The following is a 13177-nucleotide window of genomic DNA, read 5'->3' as shown; positions in this document are numbered from 1 at the left end:
CCACATTCATGCCACCAGGGGCCCCAGGGAAGAGGGAAAAAACTTAATGAGTCACTATGGGCCAGTTATACCCTCTCCCAGTCACAGCCACAGATACAGACACAGTTAGTGGGAGGGACAGAACCCTGGCTCAGGCCCACCTCCAGCCCTGGGCAGAAGGGCCAGGGGACTGCCCACTCCTCCTGTGTGAGGAACCTGCTGGAACAGGGTTTGAGGGGCAAGCTTGTCACCACCAAACCCTGCTAGGACTTCTACTGTGCCCCATCCCCTCTGCCCTCTCAAGCCCTTTCTTCCCTCTTGGATTTCCTTTCTCTGATAATCACTGGCGAGCGTGGCCTGGGTGGAAGGGTGATGAGGTCATGGATGTTGTAAGATAGAGGCACCCTGATGACCAGATGGACATAGGTGTGGGCAGCATTTTGTGGCAAGCTGTCCTAGACAGGCTGATTCTCTAGCTCAGGCTCCAGATGTAACTGTGAGCTGGTCATAGGAACACCGTCCACAGCTGTCTCTGGGGTGAGCTTTGGTTCTATATAAGATTTTGAGTAGTGTCCCGGGGAGTGGGATGCAGAAGCAGAGGAAGTACTGGTCTCTGCTGGGGTACACGGGCAGAAGCAGAAGTAGTCTTAATCCATACTGAGGGCAGCGGAAACAGAACTGGTTCTGATGCATATGGGGGAGGGGAACCCGGACAAGCAGAAGTGGTTCCAGTCTAGATTTATGGATAACGGCTAAGGTAGAAGTGGTCTGGCTCCGTATCTGGCGTCAGAGAGAAGAGCTGATTCCGGGTGGGAAGTGGAGGTAGGCAAGCAGAGGTGGTCCTGGTGTGTTTGGGATCCAGCCAAAGCAAGAGGGTCCTGGTTTCCGGCTGGGAGGTGGCAGGCGCTCCCCCTTTGATTTCACCCGGTAGCCTCCAGAGAACAGTCCTTCCACCAGCTTCCCCAACACAGAACTCCCCCAACGTCGGGCTCCCAGAGCTGACTTAGCCTGAAAGTGGTCAGGGGCTTCTCCCGGTGAGCGAATGCCAGGGACTGGTCCGTGCTGCCTAATATGTATATTCATTCACCCATGTTTTTTCCTATCCCAATTCCGCACAGACAGCTCCCTGCCCTCTCCCAAAGCTCGGCAAAGCCGCCCTCCCTCGGGGAGCCTGGAACCGCGGTGACGCGATTTGCAGGCCTGCCCTTAAAATGTTCTCGGCTGGGCTCCGCCTCGCCGGCAGTCGGCTCCACCCTAAGCCCAGCTCCTGGGCGGCCACCGGCTCCTCCCAGCGATGCAGGAACTACAAGTCCCGCTGTCCTTCTCGCGTGCTCTTCTGCTTGTCCAGCTCCCCCCACTGGCGTCGCCTGTGGGCCTACCAAGAGTGCCTCCCATTGGTCTCTCCGCCCTGTCAGTCACCTGGAAGTTTAGAGAGGCGGGACGGAGATGGACATCCGGATCCGGAGCGGCTGAAAGGCGGAAGTGGAGGCCGGAGCCTGGGACACTGCCGGGGGGAGAGGAGCGGAGCCTGTCCGAGCCCCGGCCCGGAGTAACGCCGTCGCCCCGGAGCCGCGGTGAGTGTGCCTGTCCCGGGACCCAGTGTCTCGCCCGCGGTGAAGCCTCTCCGAGGCAGCCCTGCCTCCTTCCCAGTCCCAGTTTAGGGGGATACTGGCCCCTCCTGGGCTCCCTGGGCTTGACCCCTCCCCCGACCCGTAGCCCCCTCTTAAGGGGTTCCTCAGGCGTCGGACTGAGGCGCTACCCTTCTTTCCTTGCCTCTCATATCCTTCGTGAGCCTTGGGCAAGCCCCCAGTCCTCCGTTGCCTGACCAGTCCAGTTGAGAGAGAGAGAGAGAGAGAGACCCTAAGTTCCGCTCCTCCTACTTCCAGGATTGGAAGAATTTTTGCCAGCTGTGAAGGAACTGTCCCCCTTCTCTTTTAGAGGTGGAGGGGAGTGATGTCTGTTGCCTTATTCTTTATTCCCGCCCCACAAAAACGGTTGCCCCCCCCATCCCTGCAGGAGTTTTGTCTTGATTTCCTTTGGGGGGCGGGGGAGGTCTGGGTGAGACCGTCCCATACGCACAGAAGTGCATTTGTACTCCCCCAACTCCTTACTTCTCCCCTTTCTTCAAGCCAGAGAGCCATCCAGCACCTCAGCAGGGTCTGAAGTTTGGGTCACTTATTAGGAATTAACTGTCTTCTTTTCCTTGTCCTTCCCCCTCTGCCCCCAGCCCTGTCCTCTAGTTATGTTGTTCTCTGAGTGTGTCTCTTCCTGCCTCTGAAGAATTCAGCTGAGGTTTGCTCAATCTTAGCTACAGATCACAGATCAGGGTGGATCTGCCCATTCATTATCTTCTCTCTTCCCTCCTCCTCCCCCCTTGCTCCAGGCTCAGCCCTCTTCTCTTAGAGCACGTGAGTGGTTTCCAAGCTGCATCAGAGGGACTGCTTCTCCAGGGTCTGCTGGTCTATAGGGAGGAGAATAAGACCAAAAATGAGGAGTCTGGAGTTGAAGGGTTCTGAGCCCTTTCCACTTGTCCGCCCCCCCCCCCCCCAATAACACACACACTCACACACTCTCCAGAAACACCCTGAACAACAGGTCCACACCTCTTCTAGTCCCAGGTCTACTTCCACCCCCTTTTGATCTTGGACAAGCTATAGATTACAGAGAATTAAGTTGAAATCACAAAGGCAGCTTTGGGTTCTTAATGTGCTAATTTTTGTAGCCAAAGGAATTCCCAAACACGTCAGAAAGTGCTGGTTCCCCTAACTTCTGCAAGAGATAAGCTGGACTGACATATGATCCTTGTCTGTTGCTTGGGACTTAGGTGTGTGAAATGGCTGCTGTCTCAGACCAAGCTGGGAGGTTCTTTATTTTGTGGCCAAAGTACAGGCCAGAGACTGTACCTTAATGAGAAGCAGCCTGACTCTTTGAGGCCGTGACTGACTCTTGCTATGCACAGTGGAGGAAGAGAGGGAAAGCCATGCAATCCTTGGGAATTTCTGTAGTTCTTCAGCGTTCTGGGCCACTTTTACCACCCTAGGATGCTTTCAAATATTAAAGTACACTTATGAATGTGAAAGTATTTTGCTTTGAGATCTTTTTAGACTATTACTGGACAGTCACTGTTACCTGACTCCTACAATCTTTTGAACCAGACCTTGGATGCACTTATTTCACTGTTTATTAGACAACAAAAAACTTTCCTTATTAGGGTCAACAGGTGGATCAAATCCTCCGTATTTGTGTGGGCTGCTTTGGTGGGTTGTTGGCATCTTCTTTGGCCAACCTAGTTTCTCTAATCTGGGCAGCCTGTGCGTCCGGGAGGCAGGGCAAGAGAGGCCTGACTGCTGACCGGCATAGGTCTCTGACCAAACTCACCTCATCAGTCATGGAATGTGGTTTCTGGAACTCTTCAGGAAATCGCTGGATGAGGGCTGGCCAGCTTTCTGAGGGGCCTTCTTTCCTTTGCCTGGATGTGCTTTCCTAGCTCTGACTCCAAAACAGGCTTTTGAAGGAAAAACTCTCTATCGAAGAAATGAGGAAGGCAACAGTGTTCCATGTGTTACGTAGCCACTTCTGGCCTCCCAGAGTATAGAGTCAAAGCAGAGTTCTCACACTGTTTGGCAGAAAGAGGTAGGCTCTGTGTGGGACAGAAACCCTTCTTTCCCCTCTCTGATGCTGTTCCTCTCCTGCCTCCTTGCCTCTTTAAACTAGTTGCCCTTTCTCTGCTTTGATACTTTAGAGCAACAGTAGTGACTAATTTTTATAAGTCATTTTTAAATTAAATTTTAAGTTCTTTTCGTAAATGTTCCTCACAAAAGTGCTTTCAAATAGTGGAATTTGTATCCCCATTTTAGGGATGATGCTGAAGGAACTTAAGTATCTTGCCTAAGATCATCCGGTTAGAAAATGGTACAACCAGGACCTAGGATTTGGGGTTAGATGTGACCTCATCTTCCCTAATACTGGGCCTCATTTGGTCTGTTTGTTAAATGAATGAACATGCCTAACAGGGCTAGCAGTGGCACAGAGGCTGACTCTTAACCCGTAAGCATTCCTCATCACTGGTGTCCCTTCTCTGCTCCCATTTGCTTCCCTCCCCTCCCCTCCTGTCTTCTTGATTGACCTCTTTGCTTTACCCTCTGCCCCTGGGGACCATGGCAGTTATGAGTCCCAAGTCTCATGGCCCAAGAGATTGCTGACATCTGCATGCCATTAACTTGTGGGGATCTTGAAAGTCATGATGGCTAGAAAATGAAAGTAAAAGAGAGTGGACTGGGCAGGGTTAAGAGGGCAGGGAAATGACAGAACAGGCCTCTGATTAGCCTTCTGATTCCTCTTTGGTGCTTGCAGGTGGGAAGAATGTGACTCTTCACCAGGAGTTCCTTTTACTTGAATTTACTGATACATGGGAATGGAGCACAGGCATAAATTTAAATTCAGTCCCGTCAAGCAAGTGCTTCGTAGGAAGAACTTTCTTCTTCTAACCCTTGCACAGTAAACAGAGGCAGTATGTTCGGGTGGAAGGCACTAGAGCTTTAGAGTGAGCCAGACCTTAGTTCTCATCCGGACTCTATTTACCAGTTATATAACCTTGAGCTTGTCAGTTGATATCACTGAGCCTCTGCTTCTTCAAGTAAAATCAGGATAACTGTCTTAGAGAATTAGAAATAAAGGGTAAAGGAGCTGGTCCAGTTCCTCACACAGGAGAGATACGCAAAATATAGCAGCTGCCTCTGGTGGGTAGGTAGGGTTTTGAAACTGCATCCTAATTCGGTCCTAGGGTTCTGAGTCAACATAATGTCCCTAGTGTCTGCTGTGATGCCCTGTGCTTTGCTTGATAGTTTCAGGTATCATCTTGTTTGGTAGATATTGAGTAGAATTGATGTGGATAGTATTCCCATTTTACAGAAGAGAGTGCTAAGGATATGACTGCTTCCCACACTGGGGTAGTCAGATCCCTCTGCAGCCATGTTCTGTGGGTACTCAGAGCCACAGACTGAATGAGGTCTTTGCATCTTCCAGGCACTTCATTCTTGAGTAAGAATATTAAAACATTTTCATATTAAAATAGTCTTGGCTCCATTATAGATTGGAATGCAAAGTTTGCTTGAATTTAAGCTAAAACAGGGAACTTGAAAACAATATTTTGGTTGCAGCAGGCCGATTTGGGTTTGATGCCCAAATTCCTGGGATTTTTGCATTTCCTCTTCTCTGAATTGAGTCAGGGGTACTTTGGGGCCGTTTGAGAAGTACTGCTTCAGGGAGGATTTATAAACTCAGATGTCCCTTAGAATCCAGGTAATGGGGCTTTCAAGAATATCTTTTTGAGCGTTGGAATATCTTTTTAAGGAGTCCCCTGCGTTAATAACCTAGTATTATAAGAGATTAGTTTTCAGAGTGATATCCCAGTCTCCTGTATACAGGAATAATAATACAGATAAAAGTTAAACTTGCTGAGCTCTACCTATAATGTACCAGGCACTATTCTGAGCCCTCTGCGTGTGGTGACTCATTTAATTCTCACAACAACCCCAGGGGGTGGGAACTGTGATAAATCTCCATGTTATTGTGCATATTAAGTGGCAGAGCAAGGGTTAGAATTGAAAGTCTGCTTTTAGGTCACTATATGATCCAACCTGTCCTTGACCCATCTCTGGGCTAAATGTCCACCATTCCCTTTGCCCGAGGCCTGCCTGGAAGCTGCATCTCCTCACTTGGCTCTCAAAGCACGTTTCAACCATCACATCCTCTTTGAACCTTCCCTTCCACCAAGTAGACTGAGGGTTTTTTTCCATGTGCTTTCCTCTATTACTGCACCTAGCTCCGTGATTCTTACCTGGGTCCTACTCTAGTATCTGAACCCTTTAGGGGCACACTTCATGTTGTGTCTTATCTCTGCTGTCCATTACCTAGCAGGGTACCCAGATAGTAGGCTTCCCCCCGCGTGACCCCCCTGCCATGAGATTGTTAAAGGAAAGGGCAGACATACTAACCTGTCCCTGAAGCAAATGCCTGCCCACTTCCTTTAACACACAGCTCCCAAGGTCACACAGCTTGGATGTGGTGAATCTGGGATTCAAACTTACATCCATCTGATTCCAAAGCTTTTGCACCATTTCTTCAGTCCATCCTCCAGAAAGCTGCTCACAAGCAGCTAGAAGAGCAAACAGGTAAAGAGAATGAACAGAGGGTGGAGGGATGAGAGGAGGGTCACATACTAAATTTCCAGAGGGTAAATTTCTCCAAATCTCCATTTCCAGTGAAGGGTCTAATATGAAAAGGTGAGCATGGCTTTGGATCCACAGTCCTGTTGACCATCTTCTGTGGCGTGTATGTCTAATAATGGGACAAAAATATTCCACTTCTGCAGCTGTGGGTGATGAGGCAGCACCAACCCCAGCCCAGTACTTAGCGAGGATCAGTGGTAGTGAATTTAACTTGGGTCCAAGGGTGCTACTTTACACATCTGCATAAGCTCATTCTTGAGTGAGGTGGTCTTAAGAAAACTGTGCCAGCAGCTTTCCCTTAGGTATACCACTTAATGCTTGTATACGGTCTTCTATCACTTCTCCACTGATTTGCCCTCTTGGTCTGGCTCCCACCAACCCCCATCCCTGCTCTTCTCTCCACCAGCCCAGCTTTACACTTACTGCTCCATGTAAAATTAACTCATTTTACAAATGTGAGTTTATGGTAACTGGAGTCATTGGATTTCATTTTGTCATGTGTTGAGCCACTGTCTTTTTTTTTTTAATAAACTTTACTATAGAATAGTTTTAGATTTACAGAAAAAATACAAAGGTGGTACAGAGTTTTCCCACAAACCCTGCACCCAGTTTTCCCTATTTTTGACATATTAGTATGGTACATTTGTCACAATTAATGAACCAGTAATGATACATTATTAACTTAGGTCCATACTTTATTCAGATTTTTTGTTTTTACCTGATATCCTTTTTCTGTTCCAATTTCCTGTCCAGAATACCACATTAAATTTAGTTGTCCTGTCTCATGAGGCTCCTCTTGGCTGTGACAGTCTCTCAGACTTTGTTTTTGATGACCCTTGTGGTTTCAAGTAATACTGGTTTGGTGTTCTGGACAATGTCTTTCAGTTGGGGTTTGTCTGATGCTTTTGCTCATGATTAAAGCAGGGTTCTGAGTTTTGGGGAGGAAGACCACAGCTATAAAATACCATTCTCATCTCATCATAGCAAGGATACTGCTATCCACATGACTTGTCACTGTTGATGTTGACCTTGATCACCTGACTGGGGTAGTGTTTGGCAGGTTCTCCACCATAAATTACCCTCCCCACCCTTTCTGTACTGTACTTTGAAAGAAAGTCACTGTGTGCAGCCCACACTTAAGGAGTGTTGTTATGTTCCACCTCCTTGAAGGTGGAGTATCTACATAAATTATTTGGAATTCTTCTGCATGAGAGATTTGTCTCATTTATTTATTTATTCAGTCATTTATTTCTATCAATATGAGCTTATGGACATTTATTTTACACTTTGGGTTATAATCCAGTATAACTTTGTCATTTACGTTGTTCCAGCTTTGGTCATTGGCAGCCCTTTCAATTGACTCCTGTGTCCCTTTGCCATACCCCCATCATTCTGGGGTTTGTTTGGAGCACTTCCTTACTTTCTGGCACTACAAGATGCTCCAGGCTCACCTTATATCACCTTATATATTTCTTGTTCCAGACCTGGGCTCAAAGCCACTCCCTTTTTAGCAAACATATTGTCTCAAACATATTGATATGGAGTTCTGCATATGGGTTCAAGTTGTTTCTTCTCTAGATGGTTTGTCATAGTCACTGAAGGTTGGGTAGGGCAAGACGTACCAGGAAATGCACTCTGTGAGAATCGACTCCTGGGAGTTAATCCCAGCAGCAGTCTGTCGCTTGTCTATTCACCCATTCGTACTGTTTGTGCCCCTGCCTGATGTTGTGATTGAACCAAAAAATTGTCAGAGTTGGTATGTACTTTGGGGTTTACTCTCCAGTTGGGAAGATATGACATGTGCACATAATTGTTCTCTATTTCATATGCTAAATTCTCCGGCCAAACCTTCCTGGACTTGGGGTTTCCTAAGAGATTCCATGTAGTCTGTGCCAGCTCTTTTCTGCTGCCATACAAAACAGGGCCTCCCCTTCAGGAGGGCTGTGCATGGTTTGTGGCTCTAGGGGGGCTCAGGGCAGGCTGTCCCTTTGAGCTGTGATCCTGAGTCATTGAATAGCTTAAATCCCGTTGTACTGTCATCCCTTTGAAGATGTATAACTTGAGCCTTGCTGGAAACACTAACTCGGAATCTTAACTGGAGTCGGTTTACAAGCTGCTTGCTGTCTATTCATAGTTCTATGTGTGTCCCCTTCAGGTGGCTCTGTCAGAAGCACCCCAGGCGAGGGGGAGGGCATGGGTGGCCTCCCTAACCCTGGCTGCTATCCTAGTCCTCAAGTTGCTCTCTGAGCTGCTCAGAAGGCTGTGGTGATTTAATGACCCCAATTTACAAATCCCTAACATTTTCAGCCTGGTTTTGAAAAGGAACTCTGGTTTCTTTGTCAGCTGCCCTATTCCTGTCCCTTCCCCCTCCCTGCAGCTGAACTACTCTTCCCTTTCCTGAAAGAGGCTTTGAGATGGAAGGAAGGACATTTGGGCTTTAAGATGCTTTGTGTTGTGGGGCTCTTTCTTTTTTTAAAGGGTCTTTTAAGGGGTTATGGTTTGCCTGCTTGGAGCCTTCAACTCAATGCTGATTATTGGATGGTGGTGGATCCCCCTCTCCACTCAGTGGCTTTGAGAACCAGCCTCCAGAGAAGACAAGGTTGGGATTGTTCACAGGACTCAGGACATTGGGTGTGAGATGGTCCTTCTCGGACACTGGTAGAAGTTGTCCTGTTCAGCATTCTGTACAAATGAGGGGCACTGAAGATTGGGGTCCAGGGAAACTGGAGGCAAAAGGAATGTGTACATGGTGTCTGAAGTGCAGATTGAGGACTCTGTTTCCTTCATAGAGACTTCCAGGTTTCTCATCCCTGTCTCGTGGGTGTTTACTGAGGGCTTTCAGGAGCCGGGCCCTTTGCTGAAAACCTTACATGCATCATCTTCCCAACAGCACTAGTAGGTTGGGTGGTACTCCATTTTGCATGCAAAGAAAAGGCCACCCTTATAAGCAGCGGTTCCAGGACTTGAACTGAATTTAGTCTAACCCCAGCACTTATGTTCCTAATCCCTGTGCAGAAGGGGCACAAGAGGTCCTGTCTGGGGGTAGGGAGGCATCTCCTTGGCTGGGTTATGGCTCTGATAGGGGATCTGAGCAGCATGGCAGTTGGATATGTGTTTAAGTCCTCAACTGCCCCCATACACTTGCCAAACCCAACTAGACTGTGTCCATATCGCGTGTTCAGTTGAACACATTTATTGAGCACCTACTGTGTATTAGGCTTGATGTTATGTGCTGTTAAAACGAAACCCGTAGTCCAGCCTTTGAGGACTTCATAATGTGATCCTTTCCGTCTGCAACAGTGTACTTCTTTTTCACTCCCAAGCCCCAAGCCCCAAGTTCTCCAACCTCTTGCTACCTACAACAATCTTATGAAAACTTGGGGTCATACAAGTAGAAGTGTGATTCATTCACTGAAGCTTATTTAGATCCATCCATTGCTTGGTTTCTTCGCCTGGCACCATTCTACATTCTGTTCAACTCCATCCTGGGAGGTGTAGGTTGGGGCCAGAGAAGAATCTTTGCCTTGCCTGGCTCTCTTCTTAACATACCACCTGGCACTGGCGGGTGAAGAACTGGGTGATGGGGTGTGAGCCACCACACAGCCTTGCTCCCATCCCCACCATGCCCTGTGACTGGACATGTGTGTAGGCTTGCTGGAGAAAGTGCCAAATTTCAAATGGCACTTTCACTTGAGGCTTCTTGTAGCACTCCCCTAGTTGGGAAAGAGAATCTGTCAAAACCTTGCTGACTGAGGAGGGCTGACTTGGAGGCTGGCCCCTCTGACGGAGAATAGCGTCAAGAATGTCAGCGTTGGGGCCTAGGTCCCTGCTGGTGCTTCTTAGAATCAGTCAGTAGGATGAGCCTTGCCTGCTGGAGGCCTCCGTCTGTCTAGTCTTCCTCTCTGCCCCCCATGCAGGCCCTGCTCCTCTGTTTGCCAATAAGGAGGATCCCAGGGCTCCTTCCCCAGGAATCCTGGGCCCCTTCCATGGACGGCACAGACCACACCGACAGCAGATACAGGGAGACCTGTCACCCCCCAGCTCCCTAGTAGTCTTCCTCCCTATGGGCACAGGAAGAGAGGGAGCAGGGTCTAGAAGTTTGCATCCTTGGCCTGAGAGTTAGCATTGACTCTGCTTCTCTCTGCACCTTTCCAGGGAACCGATCTGTCATCTAGAGCTGAGAAAGCAACTCGGAGATCAAGGAAGGATTTCTTGGTGTTCTTGCTGGGGTAGGGCCCTGGAAAACTAGGGGTCTATCCCTCAAGAATAGCTCCTGCCTAAATCATCTTGGCATCCGTCCCGAGTGACCTGACAGGTTTCCCGCACACAGGAAAGGGGACAAGAGCCGGCTGTGCTCAGTTCTGGCCAACTCTTGGCAAAGCTCCAGGTCTCCAGTGTGTGGTGAAGGACCACTCGGCATTATGTGTCAGGGATTCAGCCTTCTGGTGTGCCTGCAGGCTTTGCAAGCTGTGGTAGCATTCCTGGCTTAGCTGGGGCCCCTTGGACTCCATCGGGGCTTAGCTGTGGGATTGCAGTCTAGGCACTCAGACCCAGAAGAGCCTTGTCATTGAAAGGAGAATGAAGGAGAATGGATCCAGTTAGGGAGCTGGGTGGGCTGAGGCAGATTCAACCGCCTGTCCCAGGGGAGGGTACTGAACCCAGCCTGACTCTCCCTCTGGAAAGGGAGCCGCCTTCCTGTGACTAAAGGCAGCCTCCCCCACCCCCACCCCCACCCCACGCTGCCATTCCCCTAAGCCCACTGCTTGCTGCTGGGATGAGGAGCCCCAGCCCTGACCTGACACCTCATCAGAGCCCTCCGCAAATCCCAACCTGGGTGTTAACCTGGCTTCAGGGCCAGGCTTCCTCCCGTACACTCCAGGTGAAACACAGGCTGTGTGTAGGGTTCCATAGTCCAGTTTACACAAGAGGACTCCCCTTTCTTTGATTCTGTGCCCCACCACTAAACACCCTTTTCCTCTGGTCTGGTTGGGGAGTGTGAAGCATCATGCCATTGTAAATCTTGGTCCCCCTTGAATAAAATAACTCTTGGCTTGTCTTTTTATGATCCTGAACACTTTAAACAATTTTAAAATTCTTTAGCCCTCAGTTAAGTCCAAACAATAAATATATCCTTTACATATATGCAGCAATTGTATTTGTGGATGCTGAATCCTATTTCTTGCCTCTTATTTGTGTCTAACATTTAGGTATCTTTGCTCTCTTTTGGTCTCCAAATTGAGGCAGCATCTTTTTTATTGTCTTTAATAGTGTGAATTTTTTTCATATTAAAGAGGAGGCAGAAAATATTTTATATACAGGGGAGCTAGTTTGGTTTCTTATTTCTATCATTTCTAAGCTTTAATTTTTCATTTTTATATTGAAACCTGTTTATTGACATGTAGCTTACAGATAGTAAAGTTTACCACTTGATGAACTTTTACTTTTGTATGTATGTATGTACCTCCCAAATCAAGATATAGGACTCTTCAAGCCAACAGCATGTTTTTTTGGTTTGATAGAAACTTGTTTTTCCAAAGTTAAAAGCCATATTTTATCAGAGCATACATAGGAGGTGGAAGCCCCTGTTATTCTTAGGAGAATGTGTTGACATTGTTAATATCCTTGATTTGTTATGGTGTTTTTTTCCTATCTCTGATGGGGAAGCCTTGCTCCAGTTACGAGTCCTGGGCTTGGGCTCTGCCACCAGCTGGCTGTGTGACCTTGGGCAGGCTACCTCACCTCGCCTTCATTTCCTTCTCTGTGATTGGAAAGAATGGGATTAGGTTTGTAAGGCTGGGCTCTGACACCCACAATTCAAAACTCTAATTAGACTGTTTATTGTTATAATCTTGCCAGTCGTTGAAACCTTACCTTCAGCCTAATAACTGTCTGGTGCACTCTACATGTTATTTCCTTTAATCTTTAAAACAACCCTGTGAGATGAGTGTTAAATAATGCCATCTTAGGGATAAGGAATTGAAGCTGAGAACAGTCAATTGTGTGACTTGGCCAAGGTCACACAGCTTGGTGAAGTGAGGCTTTCATCAAACCCGGCTCAGCCTCCCAAGTCCTAACCCTGCTGGCAGTGCCTGGGAAGGGAATGCTTTTTTCCCTGGAGTGAAGAGTAGCTGGTTCCTGGCTCTTGGTGCTTCTGATTCTTCTTTCCTCTGGGTTCGCAGCCAGCTAGATGCCTGGGTAGTCATGCTGTGGGTCTGCCCTTTGTTCCCAAGTGCTGGTAATGATTGTTTCCCCTTTGAGGAAGAGCCCTGTTCTTGGTTCTGCAGCAAATCATCTCCCAGCTGATCTGAACCTCAGAAGCATTCGCAGGACCTTAGCTCCATTCAGCTTTCTTTGAATGTCTTCCATTCATCACTTTTGAGCCTGTTACCTCTCTTGTACCCTTGTTTTGTTCTCTTCAAGCTAGCAAGTTGCTGTTGCTGTCTCCTCCTCTTCCCCAACTCTTGTGGTGTTCAATATTCAGGAATGCTTTTTTCCCCGGAGTAAAGAGTAGCTGAAGAGGCACAGTCACTGGCCAGAACCAACTCCGGGGACCCTGAGTGGGGTCACTTTGTTTGCAAGCTGCAGTGGATACCCCTGAGTGAGCAGGTCTCCACCCACCCTTGTGGTTGCCAGAGTCTGACTGGTTTCTTTACTCAGCTCACTATCCAGGCTGGGCTGGGACTCTATCTAGAGGAAGTCTCTGAAGCAAACAGGAAGCACCAGAGACACCCATCAGCTGGAATTCCTCACTTTTTTACCAGGAAGGACAAAAAGTATGAAGTGGGTGAATTCATGGATTAGAGAAGAAAAAGGTAAAAATTGGGAATGGAGTTTGGGAGGGAGGTGTATAACAACTAGCAACCCCTTCCAGCAGCACCTGCTTTCTTGGAGAAGGCTTCAGTTATTGGGTGAAGCCAAGAAGCCCTGCTCTCTCCCCAGTCTGATACACCTGCAGTACCAGAGGTCAG

At 48.1% G+C, this 13177-nt stretch overlaps 1 protein-coding gene across 3 annotated transcripts in view; it reads left to right on the top strand.

Moving 5' to 3' along the window:
- The first annotated feature begins 1408 nt into the window (after positions 1-1408).
- The window catches only part of RAB5C (RAB5C, member RAS oncogene family), a 29228-nt gene continuing 17459 nt past the window's right edge, over positions 1409-13177 (top strand). Inside the window, exon 1 of one of the 3 annotated variants that reach the window (XM_037810199.1) lies at positions 1409-1553. The gene's annotated coding sequence lies outside the window, so the exon portion shown is untranslated. Of the gene's footprint in view, positions 1554-12886; positions 13022-13100; positions 13173-13177 lie in introns of those variants that run through there. The other 2 variants (XM_037810200.1, XM_037810201.1) reach the window with 2 other exon arrangements.

This window comes from Choloepus didactylus, chromosome 18 (genome assembly GCF_015220235.1).
Source record: "Choloepus didactylus isolate mChoDid1 chromosome 18, mChoDid1.pri, whole genome shotgun sequence".
Taxonomy (NCBI): domain Eukaryota; kingdom Metazoa; phylum Chordata; class Mammalia; order Pilosa; family Megalonychidae; genus Choloepus; species Choloepus didactylus.
This window is presented reverse-complemented; position numbering and strand designations above follow the sequence as displayed.